At 51.3% G+C, this 12,530-nt stretch overlaps 1 long non-coding RNA gene across 1 annotated transcript; it reads right to left on the bottom strand.

The window, feature by feature from the left end:
* Window positions 1–1,803: 1,803 nt before the first annotated feature.
* Window positions 1,804–6,456, bottom strand: LOC148120805 (uncharacterized). Its single transcript, XR_015738766.1, has 2 exons — window positions 6,128–6,456; window positions 1,804–2,162 (listed from the first exon to the last, which is right to left on the bottom strand). It is a non-coding gene; the product is annotated as an uncharacterized LOC148120805 (long non-coding RNA).
* Window positions 6,457–12,530: the final 6,074 nt, after the last annotated feature.

Genomic DNA, 12,530 nt, shown 5'->3' on the forward strand with positions numbered 1-12,530 from the left:
TGACTGACACCTTCCATGGGACAGGTACTGTCCGGGGTGCTGATGTCTGCCAATCAGCGGACGATCTCCACTTCCGAGGGAGTAAGTGATGGAACGAACGTTCTAGACAGTGCTTCTGTGGTGGAAAGGCCACACAGACGAGGGAAATGGGGAGGGCTGGAGTAGCTAAAGTGTGGCATTACCTGACAGAATCAGGGATTCACACAGCGGAGTCTCAGGGAGGCCAGGAGAGAGCTGCGGCTTTGTAAGGAAGCCATAGCCTCAGGTACATGGGGACCCCACAGGCTCTGGTGCCCGGTGAGAGGGCAATGGAGGAAATGGGAGCGGGGTGGGGGGAGGTAGCCGGTTCTCTAAGTGAGGGAGAGCCCCTAGAGCAGTAGTTCTCAACCTGTGGGTCACGTCCTCTTCGGAGGGCTTACCGCCGTTTCTCAGGAATCACCTAAGACCACCCGAAAACACAGATATTTACACTACAATTCATAACAGTAGCAAAATAGTAGTTATGAAGTCTCAACAGAAATAATCTTATGGTTGGGGGTCACCACAGCATGAGGAACCAAATTAAAGGGACAGGGTGTTAGGAAGGTTAAGAAACACTGCTCTAGAGGATGCTGGGTGACCTCAACCAGGCGTCTCAGGGCACAGAGTAACTCCCACCTCCTGGACACTCTTTTCCGCACTGGTCCCACTATTTCCGTGATCTTCTGCTTTCTGTTTCTCAGCCACCCTGGAATATGGTTCTCCTGATGGTGCCTCTGAGTTTGGACTGTTTCCATCCAGGCCCACCTGTGACCTATAAAGTTCCTCTACCCCAAGAAGTCCCCTGGGACTGCTCTGAGGAACCAGTCTGGCTGTGTCTAGACAGTAGACACTCATCTTTTCTCTTAATTTTCCAGAGCAGAGAGAGATGGTGCTGCCTGCATCCTCCCTGCTTGTCTCCCACAAACCTTCCTCCTGCCATCCTGAGCTTCTCAAAGATTCTGTCTTCCTTTCTTTCCTCTTTCCCATTCACTCTCCACCCCCTGATAAAACGGTCCGAAGATTCCACTTCTCCCCTCCAAGATGGCTTACGACAGGGCCATTTCAAAGGTGCAAAGGCAACAAGTCCTGGGCTCCTGGGACCTGGATGCCTAGAAGGACTCACAGCAAGGCGGCTGTGTGTGTGTGGGGGGGCGTTCAATGCACTAACGGTTCTGGCTGGCTACCCAGGAACCCTGTCTTTAAGTAGTAGTAACTAATGACTGGCCCAGGACAGAGGTGGGATTCTTCTTCCCTAGCTGCCTCTGAGAGCTAACCTCTCCCTACCCACAGGAGCCCAAGGCGCTGGAGACCAAGCTGGGTGTCTTTCCCCTGAGTACATCACTCATTCGAGTTTTGCTCCTTCAAACAGTTATTCATCGAGCATCCTCTGCATGCTGGAAACTGTGCTGGCCTGGGGACACTGAGAAAATAACACGGTCTTGGCTTCTACCCATGTACAGCCTGCAGCTCAGTGGAAAGCAGATGTCAATCAATTAAGTCCACAACTGGAATCAGAGTGACAGCCTGGATCAGTGGGGAAAAAAAAAAGATGGATCTGTGCAAACACTCGGATCTCAGATCTGGCCAGCATGAGGAAGTTGGAAGCTTTGTCCAAGGAATGGATGCATGAGATGAAACCTGAGGGGATGGGGGAGCAGACAAGCAGAGGGGATGGTATCTTCATGGGTGCTGAAGCAGAAAGAAGTATATGCAAGATGCTGGGAAGAGATGAGGCTGGAGGCAGAGAACGGGGGACAAGTAAAGAGAGAGTCGGACAGAAACTGGCTGGACAAGTTCTTCTGCAGCAGGTTGAATACCTAGTTTAGGAACAGAGTCTACAGAGCAGGGTTAGGAAAATGGGAAGATCACTAGGGGGCCAAGGCAGGGGTCCAGATGAGAGTTGGCTTGAGTCTTTGGCTTGAAGCAGGGGAGGTAGAGAGCTGGGTTGTTCCAGAGTGTGACCTCAAAGGAAAGGGGAGCCGCTCCACTTTCTTCTGTCCACAAATGAGTCTATGGAGACCTTCTCGTCCTCCAGAAGACTTTGCAAGCAGCCGGAGAAGCAGCGTAGCTCACCCACTCCTGCCAGCCAGTTCCACTGTGGTTCTAGCCCGAATCTTTCATACATACGTCCCTTCCCAAACCTGGAAAACAGAACATGTGCACCTCAGTTTGGCTGAGGTCAGACTGCTTGCTGCCAACAGGCCTAGAGAAGCATCAGCAAAACCAAGAAACAGAATGGAGGAGGAGATAGATTCTGTGAGGGGCGCCATTTCTGGAATGCAGCAGAGGCTGTAAACTCTTTGTGGAGCAGTTCAGGATGTAGAGAGCAAGTGTGGTCCAGGAGGTAGGACATCCCACACTGGTCTTCAAAGGAGCCTGAGCACTCTGAGTCTGCATTCGTGTCTTGGCAGCCCCTGTACTTCTGGGTCCAGCTCTGTGGGAGAGAGTACACTCAGGACTCGGAGTGACATGCAGAGAGGTACTAGGGTACCAGGGTACTCAGAGGTACAGGGAGTTCCAGGCTAGAGGCACTGAGAGGGCTTCCTGGCAAGAGGAAGAGGCAGCAGCTGCAGCAGCCGTGGTGGTGGCAGCCAGTGTTGAGAGTAGCTGAAGGGATTCTGCATCTGTCGGTCCTCTCTGTGACTGGGGATGCATTCATCTAAGCTGCGAACTAGTTGGGTGCTGGGTGATATCACACACCTCATCCTATTCAGCATCTCCCTCCAGGATCTCACTGTCATTTTTCAGGCAGAGAGAGAGAGAGATTGTGGGCACCACTCTGTGCTAGCCCTGGGAGAGCTGGCCCTGGTCCTCACTGGCCACTGAAGCAGAAGAACTGGTCCTACCCCTTACAGGAGAGCTGGCCCCACACTCAGGAGAGATGGCCCCACCCCTCACCCTGGGTGTGGGAGAGCTGTCCCCATATCATGAGGTATAGAAGAGCTAGCTCTGTCCTTGCTTGATGAGGCAGTCCAAATGGCCTGGACTGACTAAATCAGCTACCACCCAAACCCGTATCTATGGCTTTGAGGAGGCCCACCCCAACATCTACCCCAGCTATTACCTGCTGGAGTGCATGAAGGGACTGGTCCTGTGGAATCACAGCCATACGATCTCCATGAGTCGGGACAACAGCAGAATATGCAAGAGGAATTTCGGTGAGAGTCCAGTACCGATGGTGTACCAGAAGCCAGAGGCCTCGAGCCAGACCAACAACTCATTGTAGCAAACATTGTGTGACACCCCGCAGCTCCCAATGCCACTGAGACAGTGAAGAGGTGTGGGAGAGGCGGGAAAGATGGAGGTGTGAAGTGGTTTGTTTATTTTATTTGTTTTCACTTAATATTTTTAAATTTTTCTTTGGCGGGGAGAACATTACAGGGGTAAGGGACTGGGAAATGAGCAGAATTGGGGTACATGATGCAAAATTCCTAAAAAAAAAAATCAATTAAAAAATGTTTTTGTTTTTTTTTTTTTTAAAAAAAGCCTGCCTTGTTTTCTGAGAGCCTTCCGTGTACTAGGAACACAAAGTCAAGATCTCTACAGAAACATCATTTAATCCCCAAAAGCCTACCAGGAAAATGTGATGGCTCTTCTCACACTACAGACACTTAACAAGGACAAATAGTTGCCCAGGTCACACAAACAAGCTGTTAGGATTGGGACTCACTTCTTGTCCCCTGAGCCCAGAAGTCATCTCCTTGGGGCTGCCACAGCCATTCAGTCTGCACCCTGAAGTCACCCTTGCTACATGGCACTGTCTGTGTCTGTGGTGCCATAGACTGCCTTCCTTGAATGTAGGAGCTGTGACAAGTCACTTGGTGTCTGCTTGTCCCATAATAGGAATGCGGCTAGTACTGGGTAAACAAGGATAAAAAATTACAGAAGAAAGGTTCATGGGGTCCCCACACAAAACAATAAAGTTTCTTTTCTTTTCTTTTCTTTTCTTTTCTTTTCTTTTCTTCTCTTCTCTTCTCTTCTTTCTTTCTTTCTCTTTCTTTTCTTTCTTTTAAATTGTTTTTTGTTGCACTATACATTTTTCTCCACTCCTCAACCTTTCCTCCCCTCTCCCCTTTCTTTATTCCAAAGCCTGTATCATTAGTGATGAGTTAAGAATTAGTCACCAGCCAGGCTTTGTGGTGCACACCTTTAAACCCAGCACTCGGGAGGCAGAGGCAGACAAAACTCTGTGAGTTCTAGGCCAGCCTGGTCTACAGAGTCAGTTTCAGAACAGACAGAGAACTACAAGTGAGATCCTATCAAAAAAAAAAAAGAAAGAAAGAAAAAAGAAAAAGAAAAGAAAGAAGAAGAAAAAGGAAAAGGAAAAGAAAAGAAAAGAAAGAAAAAGAAAAGCCAACCAGCCAAACAAACCAAAGAATTAGTCACTGAGTGCAGCTAAAACTAACTACCACAAGTTCAGTGACACTCGATTTCTCGGGTGAGTTCACAGGTCAGAGGTCTGTGTGGTAGGTAAGAAGTGGATAGACCATTGCTTATCTTCCTTGTTTGAGGTTTGCCTTGCTGCCTTGGCTCATGACTCCTGTTACACATCAGTCCGCCCTACTTCTGACTCCAAGTCTCACCTCTCTCCTTTCCTGGTTGGGATCCTAATGGTTATTGTATGGCTCACCAGGACACCCCAGAAAAAGCTCCTGGGCTTGAGATCCTTAATTTACACACCTTCCATATACAGTTGTAGCTTCCAGGCATTAGGATGTGGATCTTTTCAGGAAAAAATTATTCTATTCATATCCTGGATACCGAGAATAGGACCAGTGTGGACAAAGGAAGTGAGCCCTTTGCCTGGTCACAGTTTCTTCATCTGTCCATTGTCAAAGACAGAAAGCTACAAGAATCCCAAAGTCCTCGCTGGGGACAGCCTGTGGTTCCAAGAGCTATCTTTGAAGCAGTAGGGAATGGGGTCAGATCACAAGAGGATGATTTTGCTGTGGGTGACACCTGTTCACTCCACCCTCACTGTTAACCCAGACTGCCCCTCAAATCTCCTCAGTTCTCTGTAGCCTTCTGTCCCTGTGTCTGAGGCCTCTCCATGAGGCCAGGACAAAGAGTCCTGGGTACCCCAGTACCATGGTAGTCTGGCTCATTAGGGATATAGGAACCCCTCAAGTTCTCATGGGGGTGCCTTAGTAAAGATAGGGCATAAGAACTCAAAGAAGCGTGGCTGTTTAGCCAGGCATGGTGGTGCATACCTTTAACACCTTTAATCCCAGTGCTCAGGAGGGAGAGGTGGGCTGATCGATCTCTGAGTTCAAGGTCAGCCTGGTCTCCAGAGCGAGTTCTAGGAATCTAGATCTATGTAGAGAAACCCTATCTCGAACACCTTCCAAAAGCGTGGCAGCTTGATCAGAGAGAAGATGCCTTCGTGCAGAAATGACACAGAGTGTTCTCGAGGACAAAAATTGGCTAGAATTTTGGAAACAAGGCTGGAGAATTCATTGTGGGGCAGCCAGTGAAGGGAGCCAGGAGGAAGTGGAGGCCCATCCTGGAGGCCCTGCAGGGGCCACCCCAGGAGCTGAGAGGGAAAGCAGGTGTGCGTCAGGGCAACCGGAAGACAGCAATGGACTCTGTGTCCAGCAGGGCCTGGGGGAATGGCGTGGGGGAAGATGCACCTCGCTCCTCTCATCTAGCCGCTCCTCCCGCCCTGCCCTCCACTGCTGCTCCCCTAGAGCCTTGTGGAGACTTCTTACAGGAGAGGCAGATGTTTCTGGATGCAGCTGGATACTGAGGTCCAGGGAAGGGGCTGGCCCCTTTGGGCTTGGAAGAGTTATGGAGAAGAAGACAGTACAGGAAATGAGGGCTCTCTGAGTGGGGGCTTTATGTACCAGCTGATCCTTACAGCAGCTAGGAAAGCAAGTGTTGGTCCATTTTACAGACAAACCAACTGAGGCTCAGGGTGGCATCTTTTCTACTTCTGAGATTGCCTGCCTCCTCACCTCCATCCCATGCTTCATCCACACCCCTCCTTCCTTTTTTTTAGGTCCTCTGTCCTCCCTTGCCTCTTCCAGGAAGCCCACTGAGGCGTTCACCCATCATTGCCCTGCGGTGACTGTCCATCTGTTTAGACTGTTGGCCAAAAGAATCCTACCTCCTTGTCATCCACCTGAGAGCACATGGGAACAGAGACTTGCCCTTCCATTGAAGCTCTCGCCAGGCCTGAGGTTGCCAGTATGTGGAAAGGAGCCATACGTCCCCAGTGCAGGCGCCGGGCATGGTGAGAAGACCAAAGGTAGCTGCCAGGGAGTCCCAGATGAGGTGAGAGGCTTGGCTCGCCCCCAGCTCATAAAGAAGGATGTTAACAGCCTTCCAGGGAGCTGGCCAGGGACGACCAAAGGAGTGGGTCAGACTGAAGTGCCTTCCAGCGTTGGGTCAGCACTGGCACCTCCTGCCCCGGAGCAGCTCCTGCTGGTGAATAGTTTGTCCCTCCTCCCTCCTCTCCCCAACCCCCCACCCCAGAACCCCTTTAGACCCCACACAGGGTCTGTCTTTCCTCCCTTCCCAGGACCCCCAGTGTCTGTTGTTTGCCTCCCGTGGGATGGGTGTGGGTTACTATGGCGTCACTGGGTGATGAGGAGGGACAAAGGGTGGGAGGTCTGGCCTGGCCTCCCACAGTCTCTTTCCACCACCCTAAATTGCCAAACCAGGACCTGAGAGAGAGGCTGGAGGACTGTGCTGTGGGAAACCAGGAAGCAGAGAGGCAGGGGCCACGCGGAGGGGGATGGCATGGAGAAAGCCAGCATGGAAGGAACCCAGGATCTGGGAGCAGAGGGATCAGAAGCTTGTCTCTCTGCGGAGTGTCGAAGGGACACCTGTGTGTGGACTCTCAGGGATGTCTGAGGACACACTCAGCTTTTCACAAGCGGAGAACAGAGGCTTAGAGGCAAGGAGGGAAGTGCTCGCCCACAGCTGCACGAGGACTGGGGCCCAAATCTAACTGAGATTGGGAACGGAACGAGAGGCTGTTTTCAGTACCATGATGTGTCCCTCTAAACACAGGCAATGAATCTGTACACACGTACATTTTCACTGCCCCCCAAATTCTCCTCACCTTTCTCCCCAAGATTCTAATGTCAGGCCTTTGTTTTGTATTTTATTCCCTGAACCCTCGTTCTCCCAGGACTTTGTTGAGCTTAACCCTGGATCAACGCTGAGGAAGGGTACAGAAAAGATACTACACTCCCACACCATTTATTTCCTGGGAGCCTTGTCCCCCAGGCCTTTCCTCTGTCTTCTGCCTCCGGCCAGCTGGCCAGCCGGCCACACCATTGATTTTCACAATTATTGACTCTGAAAGAACCACCCCCTCCTGGTATGTCTACCCTGACCTACTCCCCAAACCCTCCTCATTTTCTGGGGAGTCACCTCTTAGGAGAACTTTTGTCTGCCCTGGACAGATTTGACTCTCTCTTCTCTCACCTCAACACAGGCCTCACAGTGCCTGCGCTAGTTCACAAAGTCCCCAGTCCATAATATACCTATAAGCTCCAGAGCTTCGGGAAGCTCAGAAGCAAGAACTTTCCGCCCCATTTAACAGATACGTGTAAGGAAACAGGTGAGCGGAACAACAGGGACTCGTCTCTAACTTGACTCCACTTTGAAACCCATGTGGCAGTCCATCTGGTGTCCGGATCAGACAGATGTGAGTCCAAGGGCTACATAGATCACAGCCAACTTCGGGAACAGCTTAGTGGGACTCCGATCTCTGATGGTTTCAACGGGGGAGGTTGGTTCCCCTGAGTCCTTTATTGACCATCTTAAATGTCTCAGGTCACAGGAAGCAGAGGTCAGCACGTCCTGGGCCTCGTCACAGGCCTCTCAGCAAAGCGCTAGATGGTCAGCTGCTAACTGCTGAGAAGCGTGAAAATGCTAGCCCAGCAGTCTGCTGTATCCTGTCATCCCATCCTGCTGGGGAGGGCAGGGCCAGCTTCCCGGAGGAGATGCTGTTTAACTGATCTTAGTTGATCATGGAAAGACAAGATGGTTTGCTCGGTGGGGGTGAAAAGAGGATGTCAGGGCTGACGGCAAGGGTAAAAGCCTATAGTATGTTCTAGGCAAGGCAAGGAATCCCATGAGGCCAGTAGTTCACTGAACTTTGAGAGGAAGGAGCCAGAGATGGGTCTAGAAAGGTGTTTTAGGCCCACCATGACGGTCTTTTAGTATTTCACCTTAAAAGCAGTGGGAGGTCAACCTGCTTAAGGTAGGAAGCAACGGATGTGGGATCAAGAATGTACAAGATGCAGGAAGGAAGTGAGTGATAAACCCCCAGATCTGGTGGGAGACTGTAGGAATCTCCTAGGCAAGTGGGGTGCAGAGCCCAAGTGAACACACGGCTAGACAGTTAAGAACCCAACAAAGGACCAGTTTTATAATGAAACTGCGCACTCACAACATGCCTGGTCCACCGTGAAAGAGGAAGAGCAGGAGATGAACTATCCCCATGTTGCTGGTTTGGGCAGCCTTCAGCTAACTCTTGTCGAAAGAGAGAAGCTAGCTGGGAGCAAGGGATAGCCAACTCCAATTCCATCACCTTGTTAGAGGTCCCATGGGACAGCTGGGTGGAAGGTCAAGCCGTTAGCTAGAGGAACGAGGCAGAGTTCAGGAAGGAATTAGGGCTGAGTGGCTCAGAATTTACCTGCTCAAGAGCTGGAGTCAAAGAGATCTGTGTTCAAACCCAGTACTGTGTGTTACTGTGACCCCGAACAAGTCCCTCAGTTTCTTCTCATCTCATCTATGATACAGGAGAAGGGAGGAATAATAGGAAGACCCAGACGGTCTTTGGAGAACGTTTGTCACATGGAATTTCAATTACATCCTGCTGGGTGTGGTGCCCACCACTGACCAGACCGGAAGCTTCCACTGGCTACAGGTCACATCACTGCAGAGAACCCCCCAAGGACTCAAGGAAGCATTTGCTCCAGGCACTGGTTAGCTGACAGGGTATTATAATCCACCCCCTTCCCGGATGAACTAGATCTCCAATAAGACTCTCTGTCAGTGCTGAGGCCATTTCCGAAGTCCCACTCAGGACTCATGTTTCCGGTGATCAAAGGAGCCAAGCCTAGCTCTCCACCTGGAAGACCAATGTAAGTACTACCAGGCCTACTCTAGGACTGGTTAAGGGTCTTCTGTTCTGTGCTTCTGTTAAGCCAGTAGGCTGGCAAGGTGAGGCTAGAGGTGGGAGGGTCCACGCCAAGAAGTGTCCAGTGCTCCCGTTCCATGCAAATTATATGCAAATGACCCAAAGCATTTGTTCTTGCCTCTTCAGTCAGGGTCTTCTCAGCTGTTCTGTGTGGGAGGGGCTTTGGAAAGGAGTAGTCCATCCAAAGGGAAGCAGCACCCCCACTAGGGCCAGGACCCCACTTTGGGGGAGGGTGCAAGCCAGGGAACTAATGGGCCCATGATTCATTGCCCAGCTCTTGTCTGCACTAATTGGTTCTGCTGGCCTACTGATTCATGGCAAGGAGCTGGGCTCTGGGGGACCCCTGTGTCCCTCCCCCTACTCCTCCCTGCCTCCTGCTCAGGATGGCTGTGTGAGGCTTTTAGATCCAGGATCTGTTCCAAGGGACCACTGCCCAGCATCCATCACTGCTGACAGACTGAGGCTCTCGGGTGGGGGCAGGGATGACAGTTCCGAGCGGCCATCTGATGCTGTGGACCCCACCTAGGTACCTCAGTCGCTGGGGTGTGTGTGGAAAGGTAGCCGGAGCCCTGGCTGGGTGCTATGAAGGGACCCAGAGAATAATGGTAGCTATGAGTGGTGGTAATTTTGGTGGTAGTTGGCTTGCAGGTGAAAATACAGGAGGGGTCTTGGGGGCAAGAAAAAAGATTTGGGTAAAGACTTGACACAGAAGCCTCTGGGCTGGGAGAGGGGAGGTGACCCTGGGGGCTGAGAGTGCCCGCAAGGCATTCTGAAGCACTGACTCAAGCTGCTGCTGAAGGACCTAAGGCTTTGTTTGAGACACTGCTTGCTGTGTGACCTTGTATAATCACTGGTTCAGTCTGAGCCTTCCAAGCATAGAGGCTGCCACAGAAGACAGTGAGTCCCAGGCACAAGCCCTCCTCGTAGTCTCCCTGACAATACCTAGGTCCTCTGTGCTGTCCGTCATTCACTCCATCCCAGGATGACAAAAGATGTCCACCGGTACCAGCCCTCCTGGGTACAGGGATGGGTAGGATCCCCACTTTCCTCTGGACCACCTCAACACACAGATTGATTTTCAGGTTTGTCAAGCCCCCAGGGTCTTCCATCACATTAGAATGAGCATATGAGACCACGCCCACTTATCTGGAACCAGGTAGGTGGGCTTTCCACTCCCTCTTTCAGAAATAGAGCAGACACGGGGCAAGGGTGGGTCAAGATCCACCAGGGCTCGCAAAAGGCCAGGCTGAAGCTCGGGAAATACGTTCTGCTGAAATCTATGAATGGACAAGAATTCTGCAGCCTCGACAGAGGAAGCCTCGACTTGTGGTGGCAGCTGATGAATGGAGCGCACGCCAGCCTCTTGGCAGCGCCACCACAGCCCGGCTGTCATTTCCACTCCTCCTCCCTTTGACCCCCAGCCTTACGCAGTTGTCCGCATTGCTTGCCAGCTTGAATTGGAAACCAAACCCAGAAGCAGGCTCTGCTCCCTGTGTCTGCTGCAGCGCTCTTAGCTAGATGCTATAACCACTTGACCTGCCGTCCCCTCCCAGGGGCCACCCTAGCTAGCATTTACCACCTACTCTCCGCTCAGCAATCAGGCAGTGTTTGAAGACACAAATCAGGTCTCTTGATGTCTCTATTCAGGATTCCCCTACGGCTTTAAATCTCACTGTTAGCAGAAAACCCAGCCTCTTTGCTTCCCTTAGAAGGTCCTATGTGATCAGTCCCTGGCCACGAACATGGTCCCACTTCTAGTACGTCTCCCAGCGCTCTGTGTTCCAGTTCCAAATCAGTCAACAAAGGATTTGGGGTCTGATTCAAGGCTGTACACCCACAACTCCCTCTTCCCAGAATGCTTTGCCATTTTTCTGTACCTAGCTAAAGTCTTCTTGAGTTTTGCCTGTCTCCTCCCAGAGATGTCTTTTCTGTCCTCATTGTCACTGCCTCCAGCATCCCGCATACCAGCCTGCTTTATTGTCTGCAAACCCTTCAAACTATCTGATAAATTCTCGCTCATTTTGATGCTGTTGCTGCTTTAAGACAACGTAGTCCAGGCTGCCCTCAAATTTACTATGTAGCACAGGATAGCCTCAAACTTGCAGCAATCCTTTTACCTCAACCTCCTGGGTACCAGGCTTGCAGGCATGCACTACACAACTGCCTCTGAATTCCCATTTAAGCATCTGCCCTCCTTTCTTGTGGTCCTGTCTCTTGAGTCTGAGGCGGCTGTTTTGGGGGTGTTATAGGCTTCTACCAGCATCCAAGGATTGACTTTGCCCTGAATTCTATTTCTCTTCGGAGGGAAATTCTGTCTCCTCCATGCTCTCCTTGTAGTTGTGGGGTGAGTTTCCTGGTGGTATCAGAGCACAGGGCCTTCTACAAGCTCTGACCCAGGGAGGAGTAGCCACAAGGGCCACCCCAGGAGAGGAATCCCTTCTAGCCACTCTATAGGCACCCCTCCTGACAGGCCAGGAAGTCTCCCCCACCCAGCATCCATCTACTCCCCTACCATCTGAGCCCTCAAGTGACCTCAGTGACCCTAATCCCCTCACAGGACTTATTTCTCTTCCTGCTGCCCCACCACAGAGGAAGCTAGGGGTCAAGAGTGTGGGGAAGGGGGTCAAGTTCATGCTCTTGATGCTGCAAGACCAGAGTCAGCAAGAAAGGACTCTGAGCTAGCTGATAGCCAGGCCAGAGTGAAGGAAGAAACTCAGCATTCTGGATGGCAAACTCAAAACCGGGAGAGAAGTCATCTGTGTGAAGTCACCTGGGGACTAGGTTCCTCCTGCTCCCTCCCCCACCCCCAGAGACCCAACTTCCTAGGCTTCTACCGCAGACTCCTCCACACAGGGATCCGAAGGAACCCCGAATTCCTGTTCTGCTCCTACTTGCTCCCCAATCCTGGATGGTTGGGTTTCCTGAAGAGACTGTGGCCTGGGCGGTGGCCACTGCTGGCTTTGCTGGACGTACACATGCGGAGCAGACTGCTCTCCTCCATGGCCAGTTCAGTGGGTTCCTTGGTACAAATGTTGTTTCCTCGCTGAGACTCAGTTTCCCCATTTGAATAATGATGCCAAGGGTCCTTGTCAGTTTTGAGCTTTTCATTCTGTATTATTCATTTGGCTGGGAATAGCAGACTCCTATGTGTTTGTACACATGTGTGTGCACGCATGGATGTGTGTGTGTGTGTGTGTGTGTGTGTGTTTGTGTGTGATTGTTAAGGGTGGGGGTAGGTTGAATGTTGAGCATCATTCCAGGCTCTAATCACTGTGGTCTTCCATGTTTTGTGTCAAAGTTCTCTAGAGGAAAAGAATCAATATATAGGATATATAGACACACGCGCACACAC

The sequence above is a fragment of the Myodes glareolus genome, chromosome 9 (genome assembly GCF_982192425.1).
Source record: "Myodes glareolus chromosome 9, mMyoGla1.1, whole genome shotgun sequence".
Taxonomy (NCBI): Eukaryota; Metazoa; Chordata; class Mammalia; order Rodentia; family Cricetidae; genus Myodes; species Myodes glareolus.